At 45.8% G+C, this 24,614-nt stretch overlaps 1 protein-coding gene across 2 annotated transcripts in view; it reads left to right on the top strand.

The window, feature by feature from the left end:
• The first annotated feature begins 15,074 nt into the window (after window positions 1-15,074).
• The window catches only part of TXNRD3 (thioredoxin reductase 3), a 61,129-nt gene continuing 51,589 nt past the window's right edge, over window positions 15,075-24,614 (top strand). For both annotated transcript variants that reach the window (XR_008973249.1, XM_057417655.1), the window contains exon 1: window positions 15,075-15,079. The gene's annotated coding sequence lies outside the window, so the exon portion shown is untranslated. The remainder of the gene's footprint in view (window positions 15,080-24,614) is intronic.

Raw genomic sequence — 24,614 nt, 5'->3', positions numbered from 1 at the left:
ATCTTAGATGCTGTTGTGGCCTAACAGAAGTGCCAGGGGGTTTCCCAGGGTCTTGTTTTGACTGATTTAAAGACAAATCTGGACCTGAATATGGCTTGTGGCCACATCTCCCATGCACTGAACTTGTGAGTTGTTACATGCAACGTCCTACACAAGCACACGTACGTGTTTAAAGGAGTTTTCATGTAACTGGAGAGAATGTGGAATGAAAGGAATTTCGAGGCAGAAGCTCTCAGGAGCAGCTTTGCGTCTCAAAATCATGCAAATCCTTCTGCACACCAGAATGTGAACATCTTCTTTGATGGGCCTCTGGTGATTGCAAGATATTCAAATTGGAGAGTGAAGCTTTCAGTAGTTTCTCACTGGTGCACAGTTAGGTTATATGGTCCCACTGGAGCACCCAAAGTACCCCACAAAAAGAAGACCTCCTATTAAATTCAGGTACATCCTGACCCAGGAAATGGCTAACAAGTCATGAAATGCAAAGACAGCAAAAAGCTGCAGCCAAATCCCACCTGGTTTTGAATAAAGACGTTGTATTAACACCTTTTAGCCAAACATCACCTGGCCACCAAAGGAAACCACTTACTATACAAGACAAACAGGCCAAAGAGGTCTCTTAATGGGAGTTATGCTCCATCTGCAACCATTTGGATACTCATTCCAGGATTGCCAGTATTTCCTCCTTGTACTCCGCCTTCATTGCCCAGCACAGCTATAGGAGAGCCTCATACTCTGTGACCATTCACAAGGAGTGAGATCTGAGGGTTATTCCAGCCCCACAATTCCCTTTAACTTCGGAAACAAGGGAGATGCTTTTGTCACATTGCTGCATGTGGGCACGGGGAGCATCACTAGGGCAGCAGGGGCTTACAACGCACAGCTTGACTGTTCCACGGCAGTCACATCCATGCAGTACACACAAAGAGTAACTGATGCCCACATTTCCTTCTTCCCGCAGCTTGTCTTGTGTCCTGGCCCCAACGAGTAGGCAGTGAGTGGAATATTTGGAAGAATGAGGCAATGGATAAAGATTATAATAGACATGTAATTATAATAAAGAAAGAATTATTAGATAACTGGATAGATAACCGAGTGGATAAATGTGGATAGAGACCTGATGGGGTTTTTTCTCTTTTGCAAAAGCCCTAAAATAAAGGAACCCTTGCACATACATAAATCATCTAACTCCGGGATAGGAGCAAAGACAAGTTCCCATAGCAACAAGATCTATGCTGTAAAGCTGCGCTGCCCTTTGTTATGTATCATTGTGATATTTCTCTCAGACATGTCATTGGCAATTACCCACCGAAAGAGAGCTCAAATTGTTCAGGAGCCCGGCGGATCCACCTTACATTATTTTCTGTAATTAATGAGATTATTGAATTTCCACGCTAAGAAAGCATGGCAAAGAGTCTGAAAACAACTCCTCTCTCAGCCAATTTAGGGTGATCCCTCAGTGCAGCACCCCCAGCCCTGCACACACACACACACACACACACACACCTCTGCACAGACCTTGGTGCGGAAGGAGAGAACAAGCGTGAGCCTTCCGCAGCGCTCTCCTGCTCTGCTATGAGTCAGCTTGCCAGAGCAGCATTGACGTTTGTGTTGCCAGGAGGTGAAACCCTGTGTAAATGTTCCTAAAAGCAGTTTTCAAGCTATTCATCTTTGATAACATTGTTTCTTTATGAATGCTTGAGCTTCACTTAGCTGCCTATGCATCACTTTTTGACAGGTCTCCGTCTATTCTGCTGCTGCCTGCATGCAGAATGCTCCCTTTTCTATAGAGAAGAGGCACTTGCTTAAGTCAGTCCCCTCTGAGGCTTTGTGCCGATGAAGTTCGCATTCCAGGCGGGATCTATCCTGCCCTGGATGACAGCAGATTACAGCCCCCTTGAAGTGGGGCAGGGAAGGAGCAGGACATAATGGCACTGTAGGGTTGTGCTGCACTGGGAGAGGCAGCTCAGGCACTTCACAAATCAGGATGTCATTTGTGCGTTGAGCAGCAGTGATTTTGTACTGGCTCCTGAGGGGCACAATGAGACAGGGCTTTCCCTTCTCCTGCCCTCCTCCTCCAGCCTCCCTCTGTTCTTATTTTCTATCTTTAATTATTTTTTAATATCTGAGGAGAAAGACATATGTGGCAAGAGGCAATTTTAGAGTAAGGACCCAGGAGGGGACTCTCAGAAGGAAAAAACCACAGTGGGGTCTGGTTCTTTTATTACTGAGTGCACGGAGGAGGACAACCTTCGCCTTGATGTGCCTCCTGCAGAAGAGAGGTCAGCATCCCCAGGAGACCACTGGACTCACCCTGCATCCACTTGTAAACACTTTAAGATCTTCTAATGCTACATTGATAGATCGCGAGATGAAACACAGAGGACTTGTGCCAGCATATTGGAGAGTACTGAAGAGTCATTACCTCATTTTGCAGCTGTTTTTTTCTGCAGTAATGCCGTTGTGGGTCTTTTAGAGATGCTTCCTGCTATTCATCTCCTTCAAAGGTTTCTAACTTGCATCTGCCTCCTCGGCTCCTGGAAGCATTCTGAAATTCTCCCATGACACGTGCTTCCTAGAGGCAGAACGCTGCTGGGATCACTGCAAAGCCCTTTCCCTACCTCTTCCCTTCCTTGCTATAACAATGATTTATTGGGAAGGTGTTTGCCAGGCCCTCGCTATCATGGGGGAGATGCAAGGAGACGAGGCCCCAAGGACCTGACATTCTCTGTAGACGGCAGCGGTTCAGGCAGAAAGTGCAATGGACAGCTGGGGGATGATCCATCGTGGAGCACAGCAACTCATCTTACCATGGCTTGTGGGAGGTGGCACTTCCCCACCCCTCTCCCTCCTGATAAGTTATTGTGCTGGGCTTTCAGAGAGCAGTGGCACAAGGAAATATCTCGCCTCTTTTGGTGTGGAGCTCTCCCATCATCTAGATGTGCTCGGTGCTGTCTCATAGAGCACCATGGGGTGAGCAACACGGTCTTGATCCTGCTCCTAATTCGAGCACTGGCCTTTTGGGTCCCCATTTTTCTCCTCCTGCCTTCGCAGCTGTCCTTGTAGAGAAAACCCTTATGTCTTTTTTCTTTAAGCACTCCGAGTTCCACCAGGGGAAAGCCCTGAAATGGCATTTACACCCTCCTTTTATTTCACTAGCCTCATTTATCTCGCTTCTGTTTAGGTTTCTTTGTGTTCCTTTCTCTCTACCTACCAACCTACCCACCTATCCACCCATCGAGGCTGTCTAATCTCTCCACGGTAATTCTCTCCATGTTGCCAAGACAAAAGTGGTTATGTTCTCACGTTCAAATGCGTTCTCTGCTCAAACTCAATGGCAAACCTGTCGTTATTTCTCACAGTGCAACTCATGATAATGATCAGATAAATATCTATGCTCAACATTCCGCTATTCTTCTTGCTGCAGTTTGCCAACTAATTGAAGAGCATTGTGTTTCCCTGTGAATGTATACTGAAAAGCTCAGCTAGTAACCTGCCAGCAGCAAACTGCTGTATCTATAGTTTGGCTTAGCCTGCTTTTCCTGAGTTATTGGCAAGTCTCAGGATCAGAAGAACCAATGCTACTCCCTTTAAAGCTGAATGGAAATGTCAAATTCTGCTGCTTAAGAGCTGCATAATGTAGAATTTCTGCTGATGTGACACAATATCCTGGGAAATTGGGTAAACCATCTTAGAAATGTAGCACACAGCTTCCAACGTGAGCACCCAATCCCAGGGAACCCCATCACAATGAACTGGTAAGTCATATCCCTATGCTCACTGAAAGCAGATCTTTTTAAGACTTCTTTCTAATTTCTAAGATGAATTGTTATCCTGTCACATGTACATGCCTTTGTCAAACATAAGCACAAACGACCCTGCAGCACTGCTTACAGACCCTATGGCAATGCTGTCCTATGGCAACCCTCCTGGCTGAGGAACACGTTTTCCTGAGCATCTCTCTGCAATCCTAGGCTTAATACACCTGTATTAGGAGAAACTGTTAAGAGCAAGAGTTTAGAGTTTGACTACAGATTTAAGGCAGGTTCAGTATCAGTCACATCCCAAAGAGGGAAATGGGATCACTGGTTTCTCCAGCCTACAATGAAGTCTGCTCCATAACTCAGCCTCACTGCTGTCCTGTGCCCCTGCGCTGGTGGGGAAGAGATGCTGCTGCAGCTCTCTATTGCTCATGGCTGCATATTAAGCCAAATGGGTCCAGTGTCAGTCTTGGGAACATTGTTTTATTGGCTTTGCAAGGCAAGGTTTGATAGGAGGGGGGCTACAGGGGTGGATTCTATAAGAAGCTGCTAGAAGGTTCCCCCATGTCCAACAGAACCAATGCCAGTTGACCATGCTGCAGCAATTGCAGCCATAGCAAGGAGTGAGAATAGACGGGGAACACACAGACCCTGCAGCCCCAAGGTCAGGGAGAAGGAGGAAGGAGGTGCTTCAGGCACCAAACAGAGACTCCCCTGCAGCCCATGATACAGATCATCATGAGACAGGTTGCCCCTTGCAGGGAACCCACCCTAGAGCAGTGTGAAGCCCTCAGAGCCCAGCAGAACTCCAATAGCTGCTGACATTCCATTAGATCCCAATTTCTAACTCAAGAAATCCCTAAAGGGCTCATTGCCAGGGCTGAGTCGATGTGATTGGAAAAATCATTCTACCCAGGAATTGCTTTTTATCTCCTTTCCCTGGAAAATCCATTCTATTTCGGGACAAGATACGGGGTGAGGAGAACTTCTGGTCTGATCAGTCCAGCAGACATGATGTTAAACAAAACATAAATCAAGCTGAAAAGAAGCCCTTTAACATGAGAGTAGTTTGCTCTTGAGATCCAATTGGAGAGGAGCTCAGACCCAGCAGCTGCCTCCTCTGGTGTTGCTCAATGCAGAGACCATCCCCGGACAACTGATGCGATTTGGGCTTTGCCCAACCATTGTCTGGTTTTACCTTTACTTCCAGTCCGGTTTAAAACCAAGCATGGAAACCTACCTCATTCCTTGCAAAAGGAAATCTACCCCCCAGGGATTCATTTAGGAGTAATTCAGACTTTCTAGATCAGCAGTGGTTGAGATTCGTTGTTATTTTATGGACAACCCTTAAGACATTTCAATTAGAAAAATGGGTTTAAATGAAAATTAATTTGGAGAACAAAAATAAGAATGTGTTATTCCCAATGGTATTTTCAATATTAGCATTCTTCCCCTTTCCTCCAAAACAAAATTGGGGCAAAATTTGGCATCATTCAGGAGTCCATTCCATTCCAAAGCTGCATTCTCTGATTTTAAGTTCTTCCAAACTGTTCTACCTTCAATTTACCTCTGGCCTTTCCTGGTTTACCCCCTCCCCTGGCTCCTGCAAACTATTACTTCAAAACGAAAATACATACAGATGACAATTTCCTATGAACCTTTCTGTTCAGACCTTCTATTAACCTTTCCCTTTGTACATAAAAACACCACTAAAACAGAATCTCCCCTCGGAATCCTGCAGAGATTTGTTCCTTTTTTGACCTAATGCACAGGTTTTAGCCTGACCGTGTTTCACTTACTGTTTATTTTCTTTCCTCTCTTCTCATCAGGCTGGCCAGATGAGAATGAATCCCCAAATATCATCCAAATTAGAAGCTTTTTGGGCACATCTTTCCGATTGTCTGTCAGTGCGATCAGGCTATTGTGTGAGGAGAAGGAAGCAAGAGCCTGTGAAAGAAAGACTGCAGTGAAATATTAGGCTGATAAGTGCTAATGTTCCCTCCAGGTACAAGAGCAGAGAGATTCTTACACACAATGTGCTTCCTGCTCCTTGTTAATAAACTTAGCTTCCTGCTGAGCCTCACTGAGTGCCTTTAATCCATCCTCCTCTCAGTGAGGAAGATAATGGGATGGTTTTCATGGCCTAAAGGGTCAGTCCATCCATCACCCCTTTGCCCAGGGTTAGGCTCATGGGGGAGACCTTATTCCATATCCTGTTATGTGACAGTGTTTACATGGTTTATAAGCACTTCAGGACTAATCTTCCTGGATGTGACATCCATAAACACCCACGATCCTGCAAAAATAATGAGTGTGTTGAATATTTGAAAGCTGAGAAGCACTCACATTCCTGTATTTTTAGTGCCTGGCACAATACTGAACAACGAAGGGGGAAAACTTTTACTGGCAAGTGAAGCAGGGGAAGGGTCTCTTAAATCTCTGCTTTTGGTAGTTTTCTGCCATATAGTCAAGATGCAGTTCAAGCATTGCAACAGCAATCTGCCATGCTTTTGTGTTCACTAAGAAACTCAAGGAGGCCATCAGGGTGACATCATTCAGCATCCTTGTCCTCTCTTCTTGGTGACATGGGAATAACACAAAGCTTCCAAAACTTTCAGGGTTTGGGATTTTTTTTGCAGCCCACAGCACAGAATGGCGAGAATCTGTTCTGGGATGTGCATTAGGAAATAGGCATTGAATTGCAAATGTTTTTCAACAAGGAACCCACAAATTGCTTGTTTCTTCATTTATTCTGCTTGTTATTCATCTTTTGCAGCTGGCTAGCTATGGACTATTGTTTCTGCTCACCAATGGCCTGGCTAAATAAAGGTATATTGGGAGAGCAACTCACTCAGTGCTGCACTGTATCCCACCTAAGCATGACTGCGAAATGAACGTCTGAGTTAAGCTAAAATACATGAAGCTTTGGGGAGATTTGCAAATAACATCCAGATATTTGCAAGTAGCAAATAATCTGATCCTGAGAATTGAAATAAGACAAACTCAGCCCTTTCCTTTTCAAACAGAACCACGCAGCGCAGGACAGGAGCAGGAGGCTGTTTATTTGATGATGGATTTCTTATTTTCTCTCCCAACCCAACTGGCTGTAATCTTTTGCATCCCACAGGCTTTCCCCCCTCCTTTCTCCTCTTTTCTGATCCAGCACGGGTCAGAGCAGCTTTCTAAAATGTAAAATGCTTTTTAGCTGTAATTCTTCCCTTACAATTTCATATTTTAGAGATTAAGCCAGCATGTCCAATATGATTTCATCCCAAAGCCTGATTGCCACATTTCTATTCCCAGCATGTTGAGAGGCAGCCCTCATGGTAACTGTGAGCTTTTCATTCTGGACACCTACTCTTTGATCTTCATAGCACAAAGCAGGGCCTGCTGCTTGGGTAAATTCATGGGAATACTGCAGAGCAGGACAAGGCGTGTGGGGAAACGTGAGCTGTGATGGTGACAGCTCTGCTATGTGGACACCAGCTTCCAGCTCCTTCCAGCAACTCTCCACCATGAACCTGTTACATAGCCAGGCATTGCTCTTCCATAGCTTGAGGTTTTGGAGGTGGGAAGGGGTCAGACTTTGAGAGAAGTGCATGGTGAGGATCACCTTTTTGGTGCCTTTAGAGTTTCTTCTCTCATCCTTACCCTTCTGGCTGAGACCTCTGCAGAATAAAGGCCTTTGAAAAATAGCCCTGAAAGAAGATAGGACTGGAGTATTTTGGATACCCTGGCCCTAGGGAAGTGGATACATCCACTCTGTGCCTAAGTGCCCAATCCATATAACAACGTGGTATTGCCCCATCTCCCTTCAGGGGCATTGTAGTGATGGTGTGTATTCATGACTGCTGAGTTCCCAGATACCACAGTAAAGGGAAGCCTTGGCAACTAAAAGGCAGAGTTAAGGGAGCACAGTGAATACTGACAGCTTTATTTCAGTTCAGACATGTTCCATGTTAAGCAGCAGAAGGATGGCTGGAAGTACGTGGGCAACACAGTCATGAATATAAATTTCCAGTGGGATGTTTACAAGGGTGAATGAAACCTCTGATAAAATCACGTCTGGTCTTGTCCTTACACGCTATCAGCTTAAGGAGGAACTGGCCTCTCAGATGACAAAGCACTGGGAGTAGGAGCTATGCACATGGGGCACTTAACGCCCTGAAGTGCTGATGTGTTTACACGAATCTTCTAGAGGACCACCAAGAACACAAGTAAAATCCTTCAGGGCATCTGCAGTGCTCCAGCAGTTTCCCTTTGTGCAAGTCTTCGTGCACAACTTCTTTCAGGGTAAGTTTGGCCTTGAGAGAGAAACTTTTTGCTACACAATGGTTCTGCTTGGAACATGACGGAGAGGTCTATTCCACTTGCATCAGCTTGAATCTGAGTATACAAACCTCTTGAATTTACATCCCTTGCTTTGTTTAACCAAAGTCTGCTTTAGTGGTGAGGCTGGCATCCCTTCAAGTATTTGGTATCATCTTAATCTCCCTTTCCTTGTGCTGTATCTTTGTTGATACCCAGTCCTGGGAGCAGACAGCACAACAGTAAACACATTTATTACACCCTTGAATGCCACACTTTCCCTCCTCATATCTCCTTTTACTGCATGGCACCTGTGTTTTGTTTTCATTTCCTCTGAGCAAGCAATAAAGCCTTAATTTCATTCAAGGAACAGGGAGGAGAGCTCATGCCACTGAGCTCCGAGAGGGAGGGAACGCAGGCAGCCTGGGTGGGTGAGACGCCTTCACCCTATGCCGATGGGGGAAGATTCCATATGCAGACATATCTGCTGATGGATACAGTGTGCTTTGCACCATCAGAAAGGTTGCCATCAGTTTTGGATGGCTTTTATGAAGCGGTCCTCTAGTTCTGGGGGTTGAACTCACTCAGCCAACAACAGAGCAGCGCTTCAGAGCAATCTGACAGCTTCTGTGAAGAGAAAGTCCTGGGGAGTTTGAGGTACTAAAAGAAAGCCCAGCAAGGAAAAACAGCCATAAACTAAATGACAGGCAACTAAGTGGGAATAGAACAGCAATAGCTTTGGTTCACCTTTGGAGAGAAAGGAAGAAGTGGGCTCTGAACCATCACTGTTCCAATGTCAAGACCAGAGGCATCCCCTGCCTAGCACAAGTCTTTGCTGTGAAGACAGGGTATCTGGGTGTAACTAGATAACAGTTTGGCACACTGTCATACTGTCTTCATGGTCTCTTCTAGCCATAATTCTGTTAGTTAATCAATACAAACTATTAGCCAGATAGTAGTAAGATTAAGGTGCATATATATCCTATAGAGAAGGACTTGGACATGTGTGAAGGGTTAACATTGTCATGACTAAAGGGTGAACGTGGTGACTCCAAGTGAGGAGAGCTGCCACCCTGCACACCCAGTGAGACTGAGGGGCCATGCCAGTACTGCAGACACACATGAGAGATGTTTATCCCCCTGCTGCAAACTCACACCTTGATCAGCATTGACTTATAATGAGCCAGGCCAGCAACTCGTATAGCCAGCCTATTTTGTCTTAAACATTCCTCCTTTGAAGTGACCATATTTGCAGTGGCCTTATGAGCTCCAAGCATCCAAACACAGGCCACTTAATTAACTGCATGTCCTCACATCTCCAGTACTAACGTGATGGCACTGGGGTAAGTTCTAGTGCTTTTAAAGGCTGCAGGCTATCACCTAGGGCAAGTGACACTGATTGCCAGCAATATACTCCACCACACTCAAGCAGCTTTTCAGTAGCTTTTCCAGTTCCCTAGCAACGAGGCCAGCAAGAAGACCTAAAAGTCTTCCTTAACAAGCTCTGTTTGTCCAGAGTATGCACTTATCACTGCATTGCAAACAGCGAATGATCTCCCAGGCCAGCTGATTATTAATACAGTGAAATGCAATGGAGACGGGTACGTCAGGAGGGACTATGCCTGTAGATTTGTAAGGCAGTCAAATATTTGTCAGTGCTGGGGGGGGGGGGGGGGTGTTAGAGAGGGACACAGATGCCCTAATGTGAAAGCTTTGTGTTTCTGTAGTCCACCGGGCTTTTCTAACATGCTTCAGGGTTGTTTATGGGCAGTTTTCCTGAGCTACAGAGTGGGTATAGGGGAGATCAGAATCACAGATTGGTTTGGTGGGAAGGGACCTTAAAGCTCATCCAGCTCCAACCCCTGCCACGGGCAGGGACCCCTTCCACTAGAGCAGCTTGCTCCAAGCCCCTTGTGTCCAGCCTGGCCTTGAACATGGCCAGGGATGGGGCAGCCACAGCTTCTCTGAGGTGCTGTGTCCCCTGCTCCCCCCCACCAGGCCTGTTTGTTGCATCTCACTGAGTTTGGGGTGCAGTAGGAACCTGTGCATTAGTGAACACACACATGTAAGAGCAAGGAAGCAGCCTCGGGATTTAAAGGACATGTGAGGGTTAACTCCTTTAATATTGTTTTTTTCCACAGCTTACACAGCTAATTAACTTCTTTTCCTCCTCCTCCTCCTCCTCTTCCTGCCATATTTCTTTCACCAGTCAATGGATGTGTTGAAAGACATCCCTCCTCCACACAGGTTCTTTTCACTACATCCCCCTAACCATGATACACTCAGGATGATATATGTGGCTCTGCCCCCCAAGCAAAGATTTCCTTGGATAGCTCTGAAGGGACAAATCCAGGTGATGTGCTGAGCCACTGAAATGCTGAAAGTTTCCAAGACATGCTGGAGAAGTTGTGCCAACAAGCGGAGACGGAGAGAAGTGGAAAAGAGAAGGATAGGGAGTGGGACACAACCATCTGCTGGGATTGGAATAGAATAAGCACTGAGGGGATATAACAGGAACTTCTTCAGATGCTATGAGAGGGCACAAGTGGCAGCAGGATGCCGACACAAACAGAGGCACGTGTTGGCTGGGGAATGGGACACGCTCCTGACCAGCAGCCCAACTCCCAGATTCCCTGGTCACCGCTCCCCTAGGCACGAGTGCAGTGCTGGAAGTCAGAAAGGATTAAAGCTGTTAGGATTTACCCATAGAAGAATATTTAATGTCTGGGCAGCAGACAGAGAAGTATTAGAGAGAGCTGTCTTGTACTGCTTTTGCATTGCTTAGCACTGGAATAACTCCTTTCACTTCAGTGCACTTATTCCCATTGATTTATGCAGGTGTGAGAGCAGTCTAGCCGACAAAGCTCAAATAGATCTTTCAGACTGTAGGTTTTGCCAGTAAAAGTGGTAGATCCCTCATAGGAATATTTATGTGTGCTTGTCAATGTCTATTTAAGTTTTCCATGTAAGGATATTTATAATAAGGCCAGGTTGGAGCAACCTGCTCTAGTGGAAGGGGTCCCTGCCCAACTGGATGAGCTATAAGGTGCCTTCCAACCCAAACCAGTCTGTGGTTCTGTGATTCTATATTCATATCATCCTCCTCGGGTACCCTCTTAGAAAGGAATAGCACTTTGAGGTGTTCTCCATTGACTAACAGAGCGCATTGGTGTCAAGATTAGGCACAGATGACTTAACTTTTAGATGAATCAAGTAGACCAAGGCAAGGTCCTTCTGTGGTCACACACTTAGGTTTTGTTTCTTGAAAGACTCACCCAATTGCCTAGTGGTTGTGCAAACAGCCAGGAGATAAGGACAGGAGTATTCTGCTAAAAGAAGGTGATACAATGCAGAGCCCTCCGGTAGTGACTGAAGCAAGCAGAAGATATTTCCCCTGTTTGCTGTCATTTCCACTGGCATTCTGCAACATGAGGTGCTGTTGACTATACCCTGCAGGTGCTCATTTCTTTCCCCTGACTATAAAGGCTGGGGAGGCATTTGGAGGCTGCTTGCATACAATTTGGGGGATTGTGAGTTTTGAAATTAAAACAGGAGAGAGAAAAGCACTTACTGAGATTTGATCAGAGCAAGCAGGGAGGAGAAAGCCAAAATCTCCCTCACCTCAGATGTGAATTCCTTTTTCCTTGAAATGAAAGATCAGGATGTTCTGAGGAAGTTACATCCCAAAACTTAAGTCTGGACAGTCCTTGAACAGCAAGTGATGGCAGAGTCAAGATCCAAAGGCAGCTGCGTTTTGAGCTTGTCTCAGTACTTTGGAAACATCTGCATTCTTTATCAACATCCATAGCTGGTAAAGAGATGAAGCAGTATTTCTGCAGCTGCAGTGGAGTGATGTAACTAGCATACATTTCATTTTACTTCAAGTTTTGGCTACCTCTCATGCAAGGCAATAGGGGATGTTACAGATGGCTTGCATGCCAAAGATACTCAGGGACTGTGGAGTGATGAGAACTGAGCTTTTCGTGTCACACAAGTGCAGAGAGAGTAAAGAGACAGAAAAAGCAAGTCTCTCACATAGGTATGAATCTGCAGTGGGAACCTAACCCTGGTGCTCACTGGTGAAGGCTAAAGAGCAAGCCTGTTGTATGTGTGGAACAGAGGGATGCTTGAGCATTTACTCCAGATAAAATGAGAACAAGCCCAAATATGGTGTCTAATATGAACTCTGAATGATGGCTGTGATCAGAAAATATGTGATTGAGAGATAGTCTGCTTTATTTTCATGCAGTCAGGTTTTGGCTGTCTATGCTGAAATACTAATAAGAGGGTTTGATCCCATGCTATTTCTTGCCTTGAGGACAGGGAGATAGCCATACCACATGCTAAGCTCTTCTTAGCTATCAACCTTTTGAAGTTTGCCTGTGCTGACTTATCTGTCAATCCCCAAAAAACCAGAAACACCCTAGTACCTGGCACTCCAGTGATCCCCTTGATAAAGATACGGATTTCTCATTACATGAACATATCTATTTAGGTATCTGCTAACACAAAGATTGGACAACAGCCTCTGCATCACAGATTGCTTTGATGAGACTTTAAGGGACTTCTCCAAGCTTGACAAAGACCAATTGTAATGAACGTCACAGTCTGATTTAGCATGAGATGCCTCCACAAGTCAGAAAAATAAGCAGTGCCCAGCTTATCAAACAGAGAGAAGACAGCTTTTATTAGTAATTAACCAGTATCGGTCCTCTATTTCTCAGGGCAGGATGGCTCCAACTACTTTGAGCACACCCTTCAAGAAGAAGCAAGCAAGCTCAGGACCAAACATACGCGCGGTTCCCGTGCCTGAGTGTGCAAGTCTGATCAATGGGTGTGCAGGCTGCTAATGAGCCCCCTCATTAGCTGCAGCAGGAATACTCACCCAGCAGCCAGGCACTGCAGGGTAATGGCACGCTGGAGCACAGCAGCACATTGGTGAGCTCTGAACCATCCTGACATCTACGAGCGGGGATCTTGTTCCCATGCTGCCGCTGCGTTAACACGGCGCCGTGTCGTCATGGGGTGATATTAACCCGAGTTATCTCCTTCTCCACCACCACCAGCCTCAACCACCTCACTGCATGTGAAAACAGCTCTTTGCAGCTCTTCACTCCTGCACGGGCTGCTCTCCATCTCCTCCCAAGTCCTTGATGCAGCTCTGTGGCTTTTCATGCCAGGAAACAATTATGCCTGGAGCAGGAGCGTTCCCCAGCCTGACTGATGCTCGGAGAAGATACATGCGTGCTTACTTTCAGATGTTCATTGCTCTAATGGTGAATCAGGCCCGATGTAGACTCTGTTGTGCTTCAATTCCTGATATGACTTGGCAAAGTAATACAGAAGAGCCCATGCTTCCCACTGATTGAATTGCAGTCTGACCTCTCCTGCCTCTTCTCTGGCAAGACTTTAGTTCATCTTTTTTTCTGTGCAGTGCTATCCTCCTCTGATAGCCCCCATTCCAGTCTGCCAGCAGTATTTATTACCTTTTCCACAGTATGGCTCTGTTCAGTTTTCTTACATTTCCAATTATACTGCACAGTTGCCATTGATCTGTTTTCTGTTAGCATGAAAATCAGAGCTGGGATCTATATAATTTAAGACTCTACCTTCATTAACCTTCCCTTTGTTTTTAAGGCAGACTATTTAAATTGATCTTTATTAAATAAAATTACAAGGGCTATCAATCCTCGTGCTTCATGGTGTAAGTAAGTTGATCAGTGCCTAACTCAGGAAGTAATTGCCAGAGGATCTTTTTGTTAAGCCACTGTACAATTAGATGTGTTTGAGCAGTTTAATTCCTTCCGAGGAGTACACGGCCACCATCAGGGACAGTATTCTCCACTTAGAGCATCACTGGTTCATTATGATGTAGAATAAGACAACAAATGGATTGGAGATGTAGGAGCTCATCTCTCAGCTGCCACAGTGGCTAACACCGCAGGGCTGATGTATTTCCAGGGCCAGCTCCTTCAGTGACATACAACAGCACAGATCATTGACTTGATGTGATACAAAGCCCCTCAGCTGGTGTAACTCAGCTCCAAGCACTGGAGGGAGGGACCTGTTGTTTTGTCCTCTCTTGTTGCCAAATAGAGATGGGCATGTGAATGATGAACCTACTTACGAAAGACACCATTCTCATCCCGTTTCTCCACTTAGGCTGCAGCTACTGATTGTCAAGGGGATACCGCACAGAATCAGGCTCCTGTGCCATGCAGGGAAACAAAAAAGCTTTAGCTACGGGATGCCTGCATTCTCTAAGATATCTCCTCCCTTGCTGTGGCTGTATGTATCCTAGCTTCTTAAATTGACTTTTCACAATGTCTAAACATATTTAGACACAAGATTTCACAATTACGGGGAAGTTGCTTTCAACCTCCTCCTCCTCTCATTCAGATCCATTCTCTTCTGCTCTCATGTTCTTATCATATTTAAGAATTCTGTGTAAATGAGCATTAATGAACCAATTTCAAATTATTTTTCTATGAGCAATTTCAGCTTCAAGACGCTTGATTATGTGAATCCAAATGATGGGGTGGGGGAAGGGAGAGCATAAAACGTGTCTTTGCTGCAGTAACCCGTGACCAATTTAAGTGATGGAGCAAAGGTAAATGCAGGAGGGCTGAGCTGCCACCTGAATGCTGTCTGCACAGCTCTGGGTGGAGAGGAGGTGGTGCAGGGCTGTAGGTGCAGAGGAATGCACATGATCGCATAGGGGCAGGCGGAGGGGGAAAAGCTCTTTTTCGCTCTCTGTTGAAACCCACTTCCCTGCCCTACCACTGCAGGACATCACATTGGTGTCTGCAAACCCATGGCCCTTCTTTGGATGGGGAAAGCAGCCGGCACAATCACTGGGTGGCAGAGAAACAAGCATTAGGTGGTTTGTGGGATGGCTGCCAGCATGAGGCACAGGGAGGCTGGGATATTTACACTAGGGCCACGTCGGATGGGGCTTGGAGCAAGCTGCTCTAGTGGAAGGTGTCCCTGCCCGTGGCAGGTGGTTGGAAGTGGATGAGCTTTAAGGTCCACCCCAAAGCGTTCTATGATCCTATGATTTGTGTCACCACACACAGTGCATCAGTCCAGGGTCAGAAGGGATTTAACAGCCATGCCTGTAAGGCACAGTAGCTTGTAGGGACTGAGAAGATGATATCTTAAAACCTGGTGTTTTCTACATTAATACATTGTTTTCAATGCCAGGTACATTCTACCTTTAACTCTACAGATTTCAGAGTTAATACAGAAATAAGTTATTCAGCAGTGCAATAAAACATGACTGCCTTTTGACAGCTTTGTTCTCTTCTTTCTTCCTGAGGCATGAGCAGAGGAGCTGGTCTGGTGCAGAAACCTATAACTACAAGTTAAACCACAAGAGTTCAGAGGGCTTGGTCCACCTCCTGTGGAAGTTAATAGGCATAGTCTACTGCTCAGAAACCAATGGGATCCAACACACAGCAGCTGAATCATGGCTCCGTACGTCTTTGAGAAGGAAAAATCTCAGTCCCTTTCTGATTTTGGGGCTGCCTTCCAGCTTCAGGAAAGGGTTAATGGAGTGGACACTGCTGACTCTGGACTTTGCTCCCTCTGCATGAAGGGCTGCCTGGTGGTTGTAGAACAGCCACTGGTTTCCATACTCCTGTTTTCCCCCCTCAACTCTGCTATTGACTTTCTCTCTGACCTTGGGTACGTCAATTCTTCCACTGAAGTAAGTGGGAACTCAATTGCATTTTATGTTTCTTTATGAGTCAGATTCCCTTTCTGCAAAATGAGGATCATAACGCTTAACTACCTCTCGGAAGTGCTCTGAGGCCGAACAACAAATTAATGTTCAAGATCCTTGGATATATATTTTTAACAAAAACCCTTTACAGATACGCGAATTTCACTGAAAATAAAGTCAATTTGGGGAAAAGTTCTGCAGATGAGGATTGTTTTCAATGCATTTCTTGCCTTGGAAAAAAAAAAGAAAGAGATTGAAAGCATCATTGTGAAATGGTTGAGATGCCCTTTTTCAACATTTCACAAGTGAAACATTTTGGGTTTTCATTTGGAAATTACTTTCCATTTATTTTTTTTCATTATATTCTGTTCTATAAATATGACACAAAATCAAAGCAAATTGAGGCATCGCATCTCTGTTTGTTAAAGTGAACTGCCTTGAATTACCTGAAAGGACATTACCTTCCTTTTTCCCCCCTGCCTTAATTCCCTCTGCAGAGAACTCTGACACCTCCTGGATTTCTCTGGCTGAGCATCTGACCTGCTTTCAAAAGCCACTGGGAAACGGGATTTTGATCCTCCTCAGAACCTGTGAGGGCATCAAGGCTCTGTGATGCTGCCCCAAATGTCAGTGGGGCTGAGTCCTGAGGAGCTATTCTGCTAGAGTGATAATATATCATAGAGACGCAAGAGCTGGGGAGGAAGGTGAAAGGCATCATCTAAAGATGTCCAGTTAAATGCAGTCCTGTGACTGGACACTGATTTACAGAAACCCAGTATTTGAGCTCTGGAGGAGGCTGCCTTCAATGGCTGCAGAGTCTCTGTCATGGGAAACTTCAAAATGATCCTAGACACTTGTAGGAAAGGCAGAAATGAAGCTGACCCTCTATGAAGCAGGATGAGGAACAGATGAATACCTGCGGTCCCTTTCAGCCCTGCAGGCTGATGCCGTTGTTTGCTTGGGCAGCATGGTGCTGATACCAGGAGGTGCCCTCGCAAGGCAGAGGGACCACAGCAAGGAGAAAGGCAGGGGAAAAAAAGGGGGAAACTGAGTTTTGAAAAGGCACATAGAAGCAAAAGAGAATGAAAGAGAAGCAGAAGGGGAGCTGGCTGGACTCACGAGGCATATTAGCCAAGGGAGGAAGCAGGAGGTAACGCCAGAGGGGTCCAAACACAACAAACACTAAAAGCAAAACTCAACTCAGCTGAAACAGGGTCTTTAATGACCGTTGTGCATTGGATCTACAACAATTTGGACAAGAAATGAGTTACTGAAAGTTATGCTTCTTATCATGAAAGTTTCTTCTCATGTCCTGTCCTTTCCACCCGAGCCACAACATCCCAGCCCTTCCTCACTCACATCCCAAGAGCAGCTTTAATTTGGGCTCCCCTTCTGTGTGTGTTTGTTTTTCCCTTGTTCCAGCAGCACAACTACCCCAGCCATTGACCAGGCAGGATCAAACCTGCATCCCTGAGATGAGAGAGCTCCCAGGCAGAACACAGGGATGTTCAGCACAGCGAGCGGCTGATCCAGCAGAGTTCAGGGAAGTTGGACAAAGACCAAGCTGCAAATCCTTTGTGATGCCAGCTGCCAAATGTCTTAATAGCCAGCAGCCCACTTTATCCTTGACTGCAGGGGATACAAAACACTGCCTGAGAGACGTGGCATGAGGTGGGAAAGGGGCAGCTTCAGCCCTCCTATCCCAGTCTCTCTGTATTTGTTCCTACACCTTGGTAAGGTCATAGCAAACACTGCACACCAGTGGGGCAGCCAGGGATGTGCGACAAGGGTCTCCCTGCGGTGTGAAGGTCAGTGGGCACTTGCAAACTGATCTGAGCTGGGTGAAATGTACCTTGGGGTTGCACAGTGGAGGTTTCTAATGCCAGTGTGGAGCCTGCACTGCTGTCAGCACCCTCCTGCATTGCCACAGCCTTCCCATCTCAGAGGACATTAAGCAGTGCTGCTCCATCCCTGGCAGTGTTGGATGGGGCTGCTCTAGTGGAAGGTGTCCCTGCCGGTGGCAGGGGGTTGGAACTGGATGAGCTTTAAGGTCCCTTCCAACCCAAACTATTGATGATTCTATGACATCTCAATGGCCTGTGGGCCCTGTGACCTTTCTTACTACAGTTCTCCTGGAGATCAGATTAAAGGCAGCAGAGGGATCTGAGCTCTATCTCTGCTGACACTCTGGATTCCCACTATTTATCAGCTTCTCTTTAAAAGGATTTCAGATTGCATTTCCGTATCTGGCATATGGAGACTTTCATTTATTTGACAGGTTGATTCTTTTATCAGACATTTATAAGGATTTACAATACTAATGCACTCCACATGCAGTACAGGATTTCACACAGAAAAAGGGCTGGCAAAAGGACGAGGTGTCCTCAGAGGAGTTTTCCCTTCTCTTTCTCATTCCACCTTTCCTATGCCTTACAGAATCACAAAGGTTGTGATAACACTAATGCCCTTTCCAAGCATTTTCTGCTGGGATACGTGATGATGGATGTAGGGTTTCTTCCAAAAGCAGAGTGCATGAGGCTCTTCTTATGGCTGCATCCAGAGGGATGGGGATAGAGGCAGCAAGAAAGACCTTGGCAATAGGCAGCAATAGGCAAAAGAAGAGGAGAAAGGTGCTGAACCCTGCAGGGGATGTGCAGAGAGGAGATAGATGCTGGCTCTGCTATAGACTGAGCTGCAAAATAAAATCCTCTGGGACAGAGACCATAGGGCAGGCATTTCTCCTTTATGACAGCCTACATACAGTGAATGAAGCACAAGATAGCCTCCTGTCTCTGCAGAGAGCAAGGGTATTGGGAGACATCAAACTGCGGTACAGAGGAGGCACAAGAGGAATAGAGACCCAGCTAACTGCCTCCCAGACTCCTGATTTCTTGTTCCAAGCAGGAGATACTGAAATAATGTAAGTCTTCCTTGTGTTCCTGTTGGAATAACAGAATATAACTTCTTTCTGCTTAGGGGTAGCAGACGGAAATAAAGCTTGTTTGGTCTCCATCTTTTGCCCTCACTTCTGATTCAAAGTCTGCATTATTTCCAGTTGCAGCAAAGGGCAGGGGAATAGCAGTGGTATTTGCCAGGCATAAAGTTGACTTTCCCATTTCCAAACTACACATAGAATTAGTTTCTCAGATTCTTTCAGGGCTTTATAAGGAGAGGTTATTTCTGCTGCCTAGCTGATGATTTGCCTAATATAGCTCCAGTCTCATACTGAGATTCGCTCACTGATTTGACTTTGATTTGACAGTTGCATTTGGTCTACAACGATCAATAACAGATTCACTTTGGTAATACAACTCCTTGATTTTCAGTTTGAGCTGGTTAAGTGCATGGGTAGAATCTGTAAAGCACCAGAGGCCCCTCTGGCTCAGTTAGGACCATAGGAGCAGCCCTTCTAGAAAGGGCTGACCTAAGACTCTGTCCTGCTCCCTGCCTGAGTGCCCTGGGTACAACAGGGTGATGCTTGATGGCAGCAGACCCTGCCACCTTCAAGAGTGTTGCCCTATTTACCCTTGTGCAGACACCCAGTGAGCTGGTTAAGGGAAGCAAGCCACCAGAGAAGGAAATAAGAGAAAGAAATGCTTTTGTCCTATTTTAGTTCAAACTGGCTCAGAGCATCAGATGTGCTGGTTCCAGGGGCAGAGCAGCAGCAAAGCCGGGTGGATTTAGAGAAACAGCCACAGGATTGCTCCAGCAATGTTCCTCCAGGATAATTACAATGCAAATGCAAAGTGGGTTGAGGAAACTGCACTAACCCATTTATTGGGATTTCCTCATTAAACATTATAGGGGCTTCAGCTGGTGATGCTAAGCATCACATGACACTGCCACTGGAACTGTGAATGGCCGCATCTACTTGAGCTTAATGAGATTTAATTAATTGATAGCCACACCTTACTTCCTCAGTATTAATCTGCCTGCAATGCCTGTATTGTCTTTAGTCTCTTCCTCAGTTTGAAGAGGGAGAAGATATGTTGGATGACTACATGGCACTACAAAGAAGGTAACTGGTGCTGTCTGTACAGAGGCCTTTCTGATACTGCGAACAAGGTATTTTTGCTCTTGCAAGGGGATTGTTTTAGCCTCCTATTCTGCCCATGTCCTGCTAAACAGACATGAAAATAAAGGGAGAATAGGGGAAAGCCTCAGGGTGTTTAAGAAGGCGCAGCACTGAGAAGGCTATTAAGAGTTTGGTTTAAACCTTCATCTAAGAGACTGGCAGGCAAGTGCCATCCATCCAATATGCAAGCACAGTTGGATAATGTTAAGGGTGATGGCTAGCTGCAAACAAATCTTGGGTGCCTGTTATTTTGCTGTGAGTTTCCATGCTTTTTGGAGAGTTTAAATCAGAACTTTAATGGGCTTTTGATGTTGTTGGAGTTTGGTGAATAGTTTGCTGTTGTATCTGCTTATTCAGTGAAATAGTGAGGAAGCGCTGTTACAGTGGGAGATGACAAGAGACTATAGAAGCCTATCTCAGCTGCATTTGCACAGCAGAAGCCTTTAAAAATCACTGTGCTATGAACAAGGCATTTCCATATTTCACGGCTATTTTTGCCGAATGCCAAAAGTTGTTGATACAGCAAAAAAAGATTTGAAGGGAAAAAAGGGAAGGAAAATGTCCTTCTGCTATTCCTTTCTTTCAAACAATTTGCATTTCAGCCATGTTGCTTGGCAAAGCCAAGTATGTTGTGGCTGTAAAATGATAAGCACATGGGCTACACCAAGGATGTTTTTCCCCTGGCATTTAGTTAGGAACACAGGGATTCGGTATGAAGTGGAACATTATCTTCATTTTTAGCTTTGATGCTCCTCTCTGCCCTAAAGCTTACTAGGGCAGCTATGTCTTTTGGGACAAGAAGGTCAGAAGAAATCAAGGACACTGATTATCAATGTGTCTTCCCATTCAGGCATGTGGCAACAGAGTAATTAGCTCTCTGCATAATAGCCATTATCCCCTATACCCCCCTTACTTAGTCCTACAGCAGCCTATGAGGCTCTATAGTTCATGGTCTAAGAAAGCATGCATGAAAAGCCCAATAATGGGGAAAGGCAGCCCTGCTATTTGGTTGTTTGAGTCTGTGGGACATGGCATTAGACTGAGGATGCTAAACATTAGCAAAGGGAACAGAAATGGAACTTCAAGGAATGTTTCCTGCTGTATTAGTCTGCTGTGATTCCAGAGAGGTTGCTCAGGGCTTTGGGGTATTAGGTCTTTCCATGGTGCTGTGCCCAAAATTGTTGGTTGCTTTTCAAAGCCCCTGGAGTCTGTGTTTGCTTCTGTATCATTGATGCTAATGATCATCTGTGACCGTTCCTTAAAGACCTTCCATGTGTTTGGCAGTCATTTGGGACCACTGTGAAAGGCATAGTGTATATACTGAAATGCTCAAATGAAAGCATGTGTACCTCTGCAATTAGCTCAGTTCTTACAGCATTGCTAAAGAAAGCAAGTCTGGGGTATGTTTTCCAAGGATTTGGAAAGATTTCTTGGGCTGTGACTGGGAAATCTGCTTGTGGATGATGGACAAAGATCCCATCCATGCTACGTACCAATGGAGACTACCAATGTGCTGGGTGTCTTGAGCCTGCCCTGTGACTACCTGGTAGCCCAGCACACTGAGGGCTTTCAATGTGCACCACAGAGAGCAAACACTGGTCAACAAGCTCTTTTTAACCCAGCTGCAGCATCTTGTCCTTGACCTACCTTCAACAGCTGTGAAGGGGATGAGGTTTTTCCCTTAGACCAGCAGCCCAAATAAAAGCAGAGACCTGCAGTTATCCTTCACTAAAGACTAAAGTTTCTCTGGGTTGACATCAATACAGTGACTACAGGCAGCCCCAGACTGGCCAAGGGGCTGCCAGTAGGGACACAGTTTTAAACTGCAGGTTGGGACACTAAATTAAGCTGTTCCACCCAAAACCTCAGGCTCTGGGGCTCAGGCGTGTCCCATATGAGGAGGGGGAGGCCACAGCACAGGGCTGGCAGTGAAAACCCAGCCAACCCCTCCCAAATCGCTGAGCATCCCTATTGCTCAGTGTCTCCATCTATAAAAAGGGATTTTAACACTTGTCTCAGATGGGTGTGTGAGGGTCTGTGGCTGTAATAAACCCTGCAGCTGTTGGCTGGAATGCACCGTACCATCCCTTCACTGTTACTAGGGAATAATGCTTTACATATGACCACAAACTGAATGAGGTTGTGGAGGGTAGCTCCGTGCTGTGTAAGCTACGGTGGTGTTGGCTCAGGATAAGCAAAGGGTTTGAAAAAGTCAACTCTCTCCTGAAGGTTGAAATACAGAAAAAGCCCATTTGATTGGTTTTTAATGGTGGGAAGATCGCACAATTCTTTTGTTCATATGCTTTGGGGTCTGGGAGCAGTGAAAGAGCGTCAAAACACTAGAAAAGCAAAGTGAACATCTACCATTAACCTGACCCTCAACAGAACAAGGCCGTTTTCATCAGGTTTCCACCATGTTCATAGGAGGACTGGGAACAATTCTGGAAATAACATCTAATGCGGATTGCTCTGCTGAAATACCTGCAGAAGTGAGCAACTCGTCCTGTGCACCAAGGAGGGGCCTGTGGAAACAAGTACAGCTTTCCATCAAGTAAAACTTTCCTGGCTTTGGCTCCGTTTGGGTCAAAATTTAGGGGATTACGGCAGTTTCCCCAGGCTAAGAGCAAAAAGCCAAGGGATGTGTAAACCCGCATGAAACACAACTGGAAACTTCCCATTCACAGGGCCATACCCTAACACAGATGTGCCTATAACATGGAAGAGAATCCAAGCCCGGCACAGCCACCGAGTTTTTCCTTTCCCTTTACAATCCCTGTTTGGATTCCAAGCTCTCCCTAGGCTAAAAGAGGCAAAATTGGAAATTGGGTCAGAGCTCTGAACTCCCATTGGAGACACTGAGGTCACTGGGGCTGTTACCAGAATGAAGTCTTTGGCTGCAATCGGTGCACGTTGCATACCCGGAGAGGAGCCAGTCCCCTGTGTTTCAGCGAGGATCCACTGGCCGCAGCATGGCATGGTATAGGGTTTAATCAGGTTAGCTAGGTTTTCTCTCTTGATTTCACAGCCTCCGTTCAGCACACCAGATTATAAACTTTCAACATGTAATTGAACCTGACTCGAGCAGCCAATTGTGTTACGGTGAGCTTTAAAAGGGGGAATGGCAAGGGCTAAAGTTTTCATTCAACGAATGCAATTTCTATGCGCAGAAATCAATTCAATTGACATCAGTTGAGCTTTAATGCTGAATTAAAGAGCTGCCAGGTTTCCCCCATGGGGCTTTTACAGTCCAGGTTTTATGAATTCATTAAAATGCACACACAAACTTTTAGGGAAATAGCATTACACTGTAATAAGAGCTACAAATCGACCATATTCCTCGGAGAGAGAAGTCTAATTTGAGTTGCCTAGTTGGCAAAATTGTTTTCCATCGCTTTGCATTTATTAGCAGAGGGTGTCATATTTTCCCTTGTTTCCATTTTGGTTTCCTGCTGTTTGCTTAGCAGGGGAGAGCATCATGCTTAGAAATAGCAAGGGGAGATGGAGCCTTTCAAAACTAGGTGCCCACTTAGGAAGCTGTGAGCATCATAGGGCTCCTCGAGGCAAACCGTGCCTCAGTGATGGGCTGGATGACTGAAAGATTCATAGAAAGTTTTGGGTTGGAAGGGACCTTAATGCTCATCTGGTTCCAACATTCCTCCAGTGGAAAAGAGTTATTATTTTCATTATTGTGGAAGACTCGGTGGATATCTCTCGATTGATGGTCTCTGCCAACTGGAAGCTGGAGTTGCTCGGCCTCGGATGGAGGAGATAAGCAGGATGTCTGCAAAGACATCTGTGCCGAAGGAGAACTCTGCTTCACTGAGAGCTGAAGCTGATCTGAGGGCAGTGAAGTGAGAGAGCCAGACGTTTTAGAAGAATATGTGTAGTTTCAGTGCCCTTCCCCTCCATTAATCTCACAATCCCACTGCAAAGCAGCAGCCCACAGCTTCCATCGTCTCCACTTTATGTGCGGGCACAATTAGACTCACACATACTGGCTTCCTCTGAGATACTGCCAATATATGGCATATATGGGAAGCTGCAGGGACAGCCACAGAAATCATACCCATGGAAAAGTTCTTTGACCGGGTCAGCATCACCGGGCTGTGTTGTGCTGCTCCTATCTCGCGCATTGCAGCTCTCTTTCTGATAATAAGCATTCTCAGGGTTTTGTTAAGTGTGCTCTCTAATTGGATTGGTGACCCTGGTGATTGGAGGTCTTGACCTATCCATAAAGCAAGTGGGACTCAGAAAGCACTATTTCCTCATCCCGCTGTTTTCCTAGCATGACTTGGCTCCAGCTTTTGACGGATGAGGGAGTCTCTAGGGCTAATTCAGCTCCTGCGGAGAAGGCACAGTCGATGTCATTTGGGATGGTGAATTCTGCATTGGGGACACACATGCCTGTGCAAGGAGACTGTACAGACAAATCTGACAGGCAGCCAACCCTCTGTCGAGTGGTAATAGATAACAGTCACTGCCAACTCCCATTTCCAGGCTAACTTAGTGATGTGGAATGACTCCATATGCTCTAAACAGATCTGATCTCCCACTCCAGTGGGTCAGGAGGACCTACAGAAGCAACAGAAAGGGGCACAAAGGGAATCACCCAGGACAGGGCCCTTTGCTCCCAAGGTCTAAGGTATTCCAGTGCTTCCTCCTTTGCTGGAGGCATATATGGTACTCCCTTCGAGCAAACAAAACTAAACCGCACCTCTAGCCCTAGCGATGGCATACGAATTATAGA

Source organism: Pezoporus wallicus, unplaced genomic scaffold (genome assembly GCF_028554395.1).
Source record: "Pezoporus wallicus isolate ANWC-B61680 ecotype Strahan unplaced genomic scaffold, APGP_CSIRO_Pwel_v1 contig_8542, whole genome shotgun sequence".
Taxonomy (NCBI): domain Eukaryota; kingdom Metazoa; phylum Chordata; class Aves; order Psittaciformes; family Psittacidae; genus Pezoporus; species Pezoporus wallicus.
Note: the sequence above shows the minus strand (reverse complement) of the source record. Positions and strands in the feature narration are given on the sequence as shown.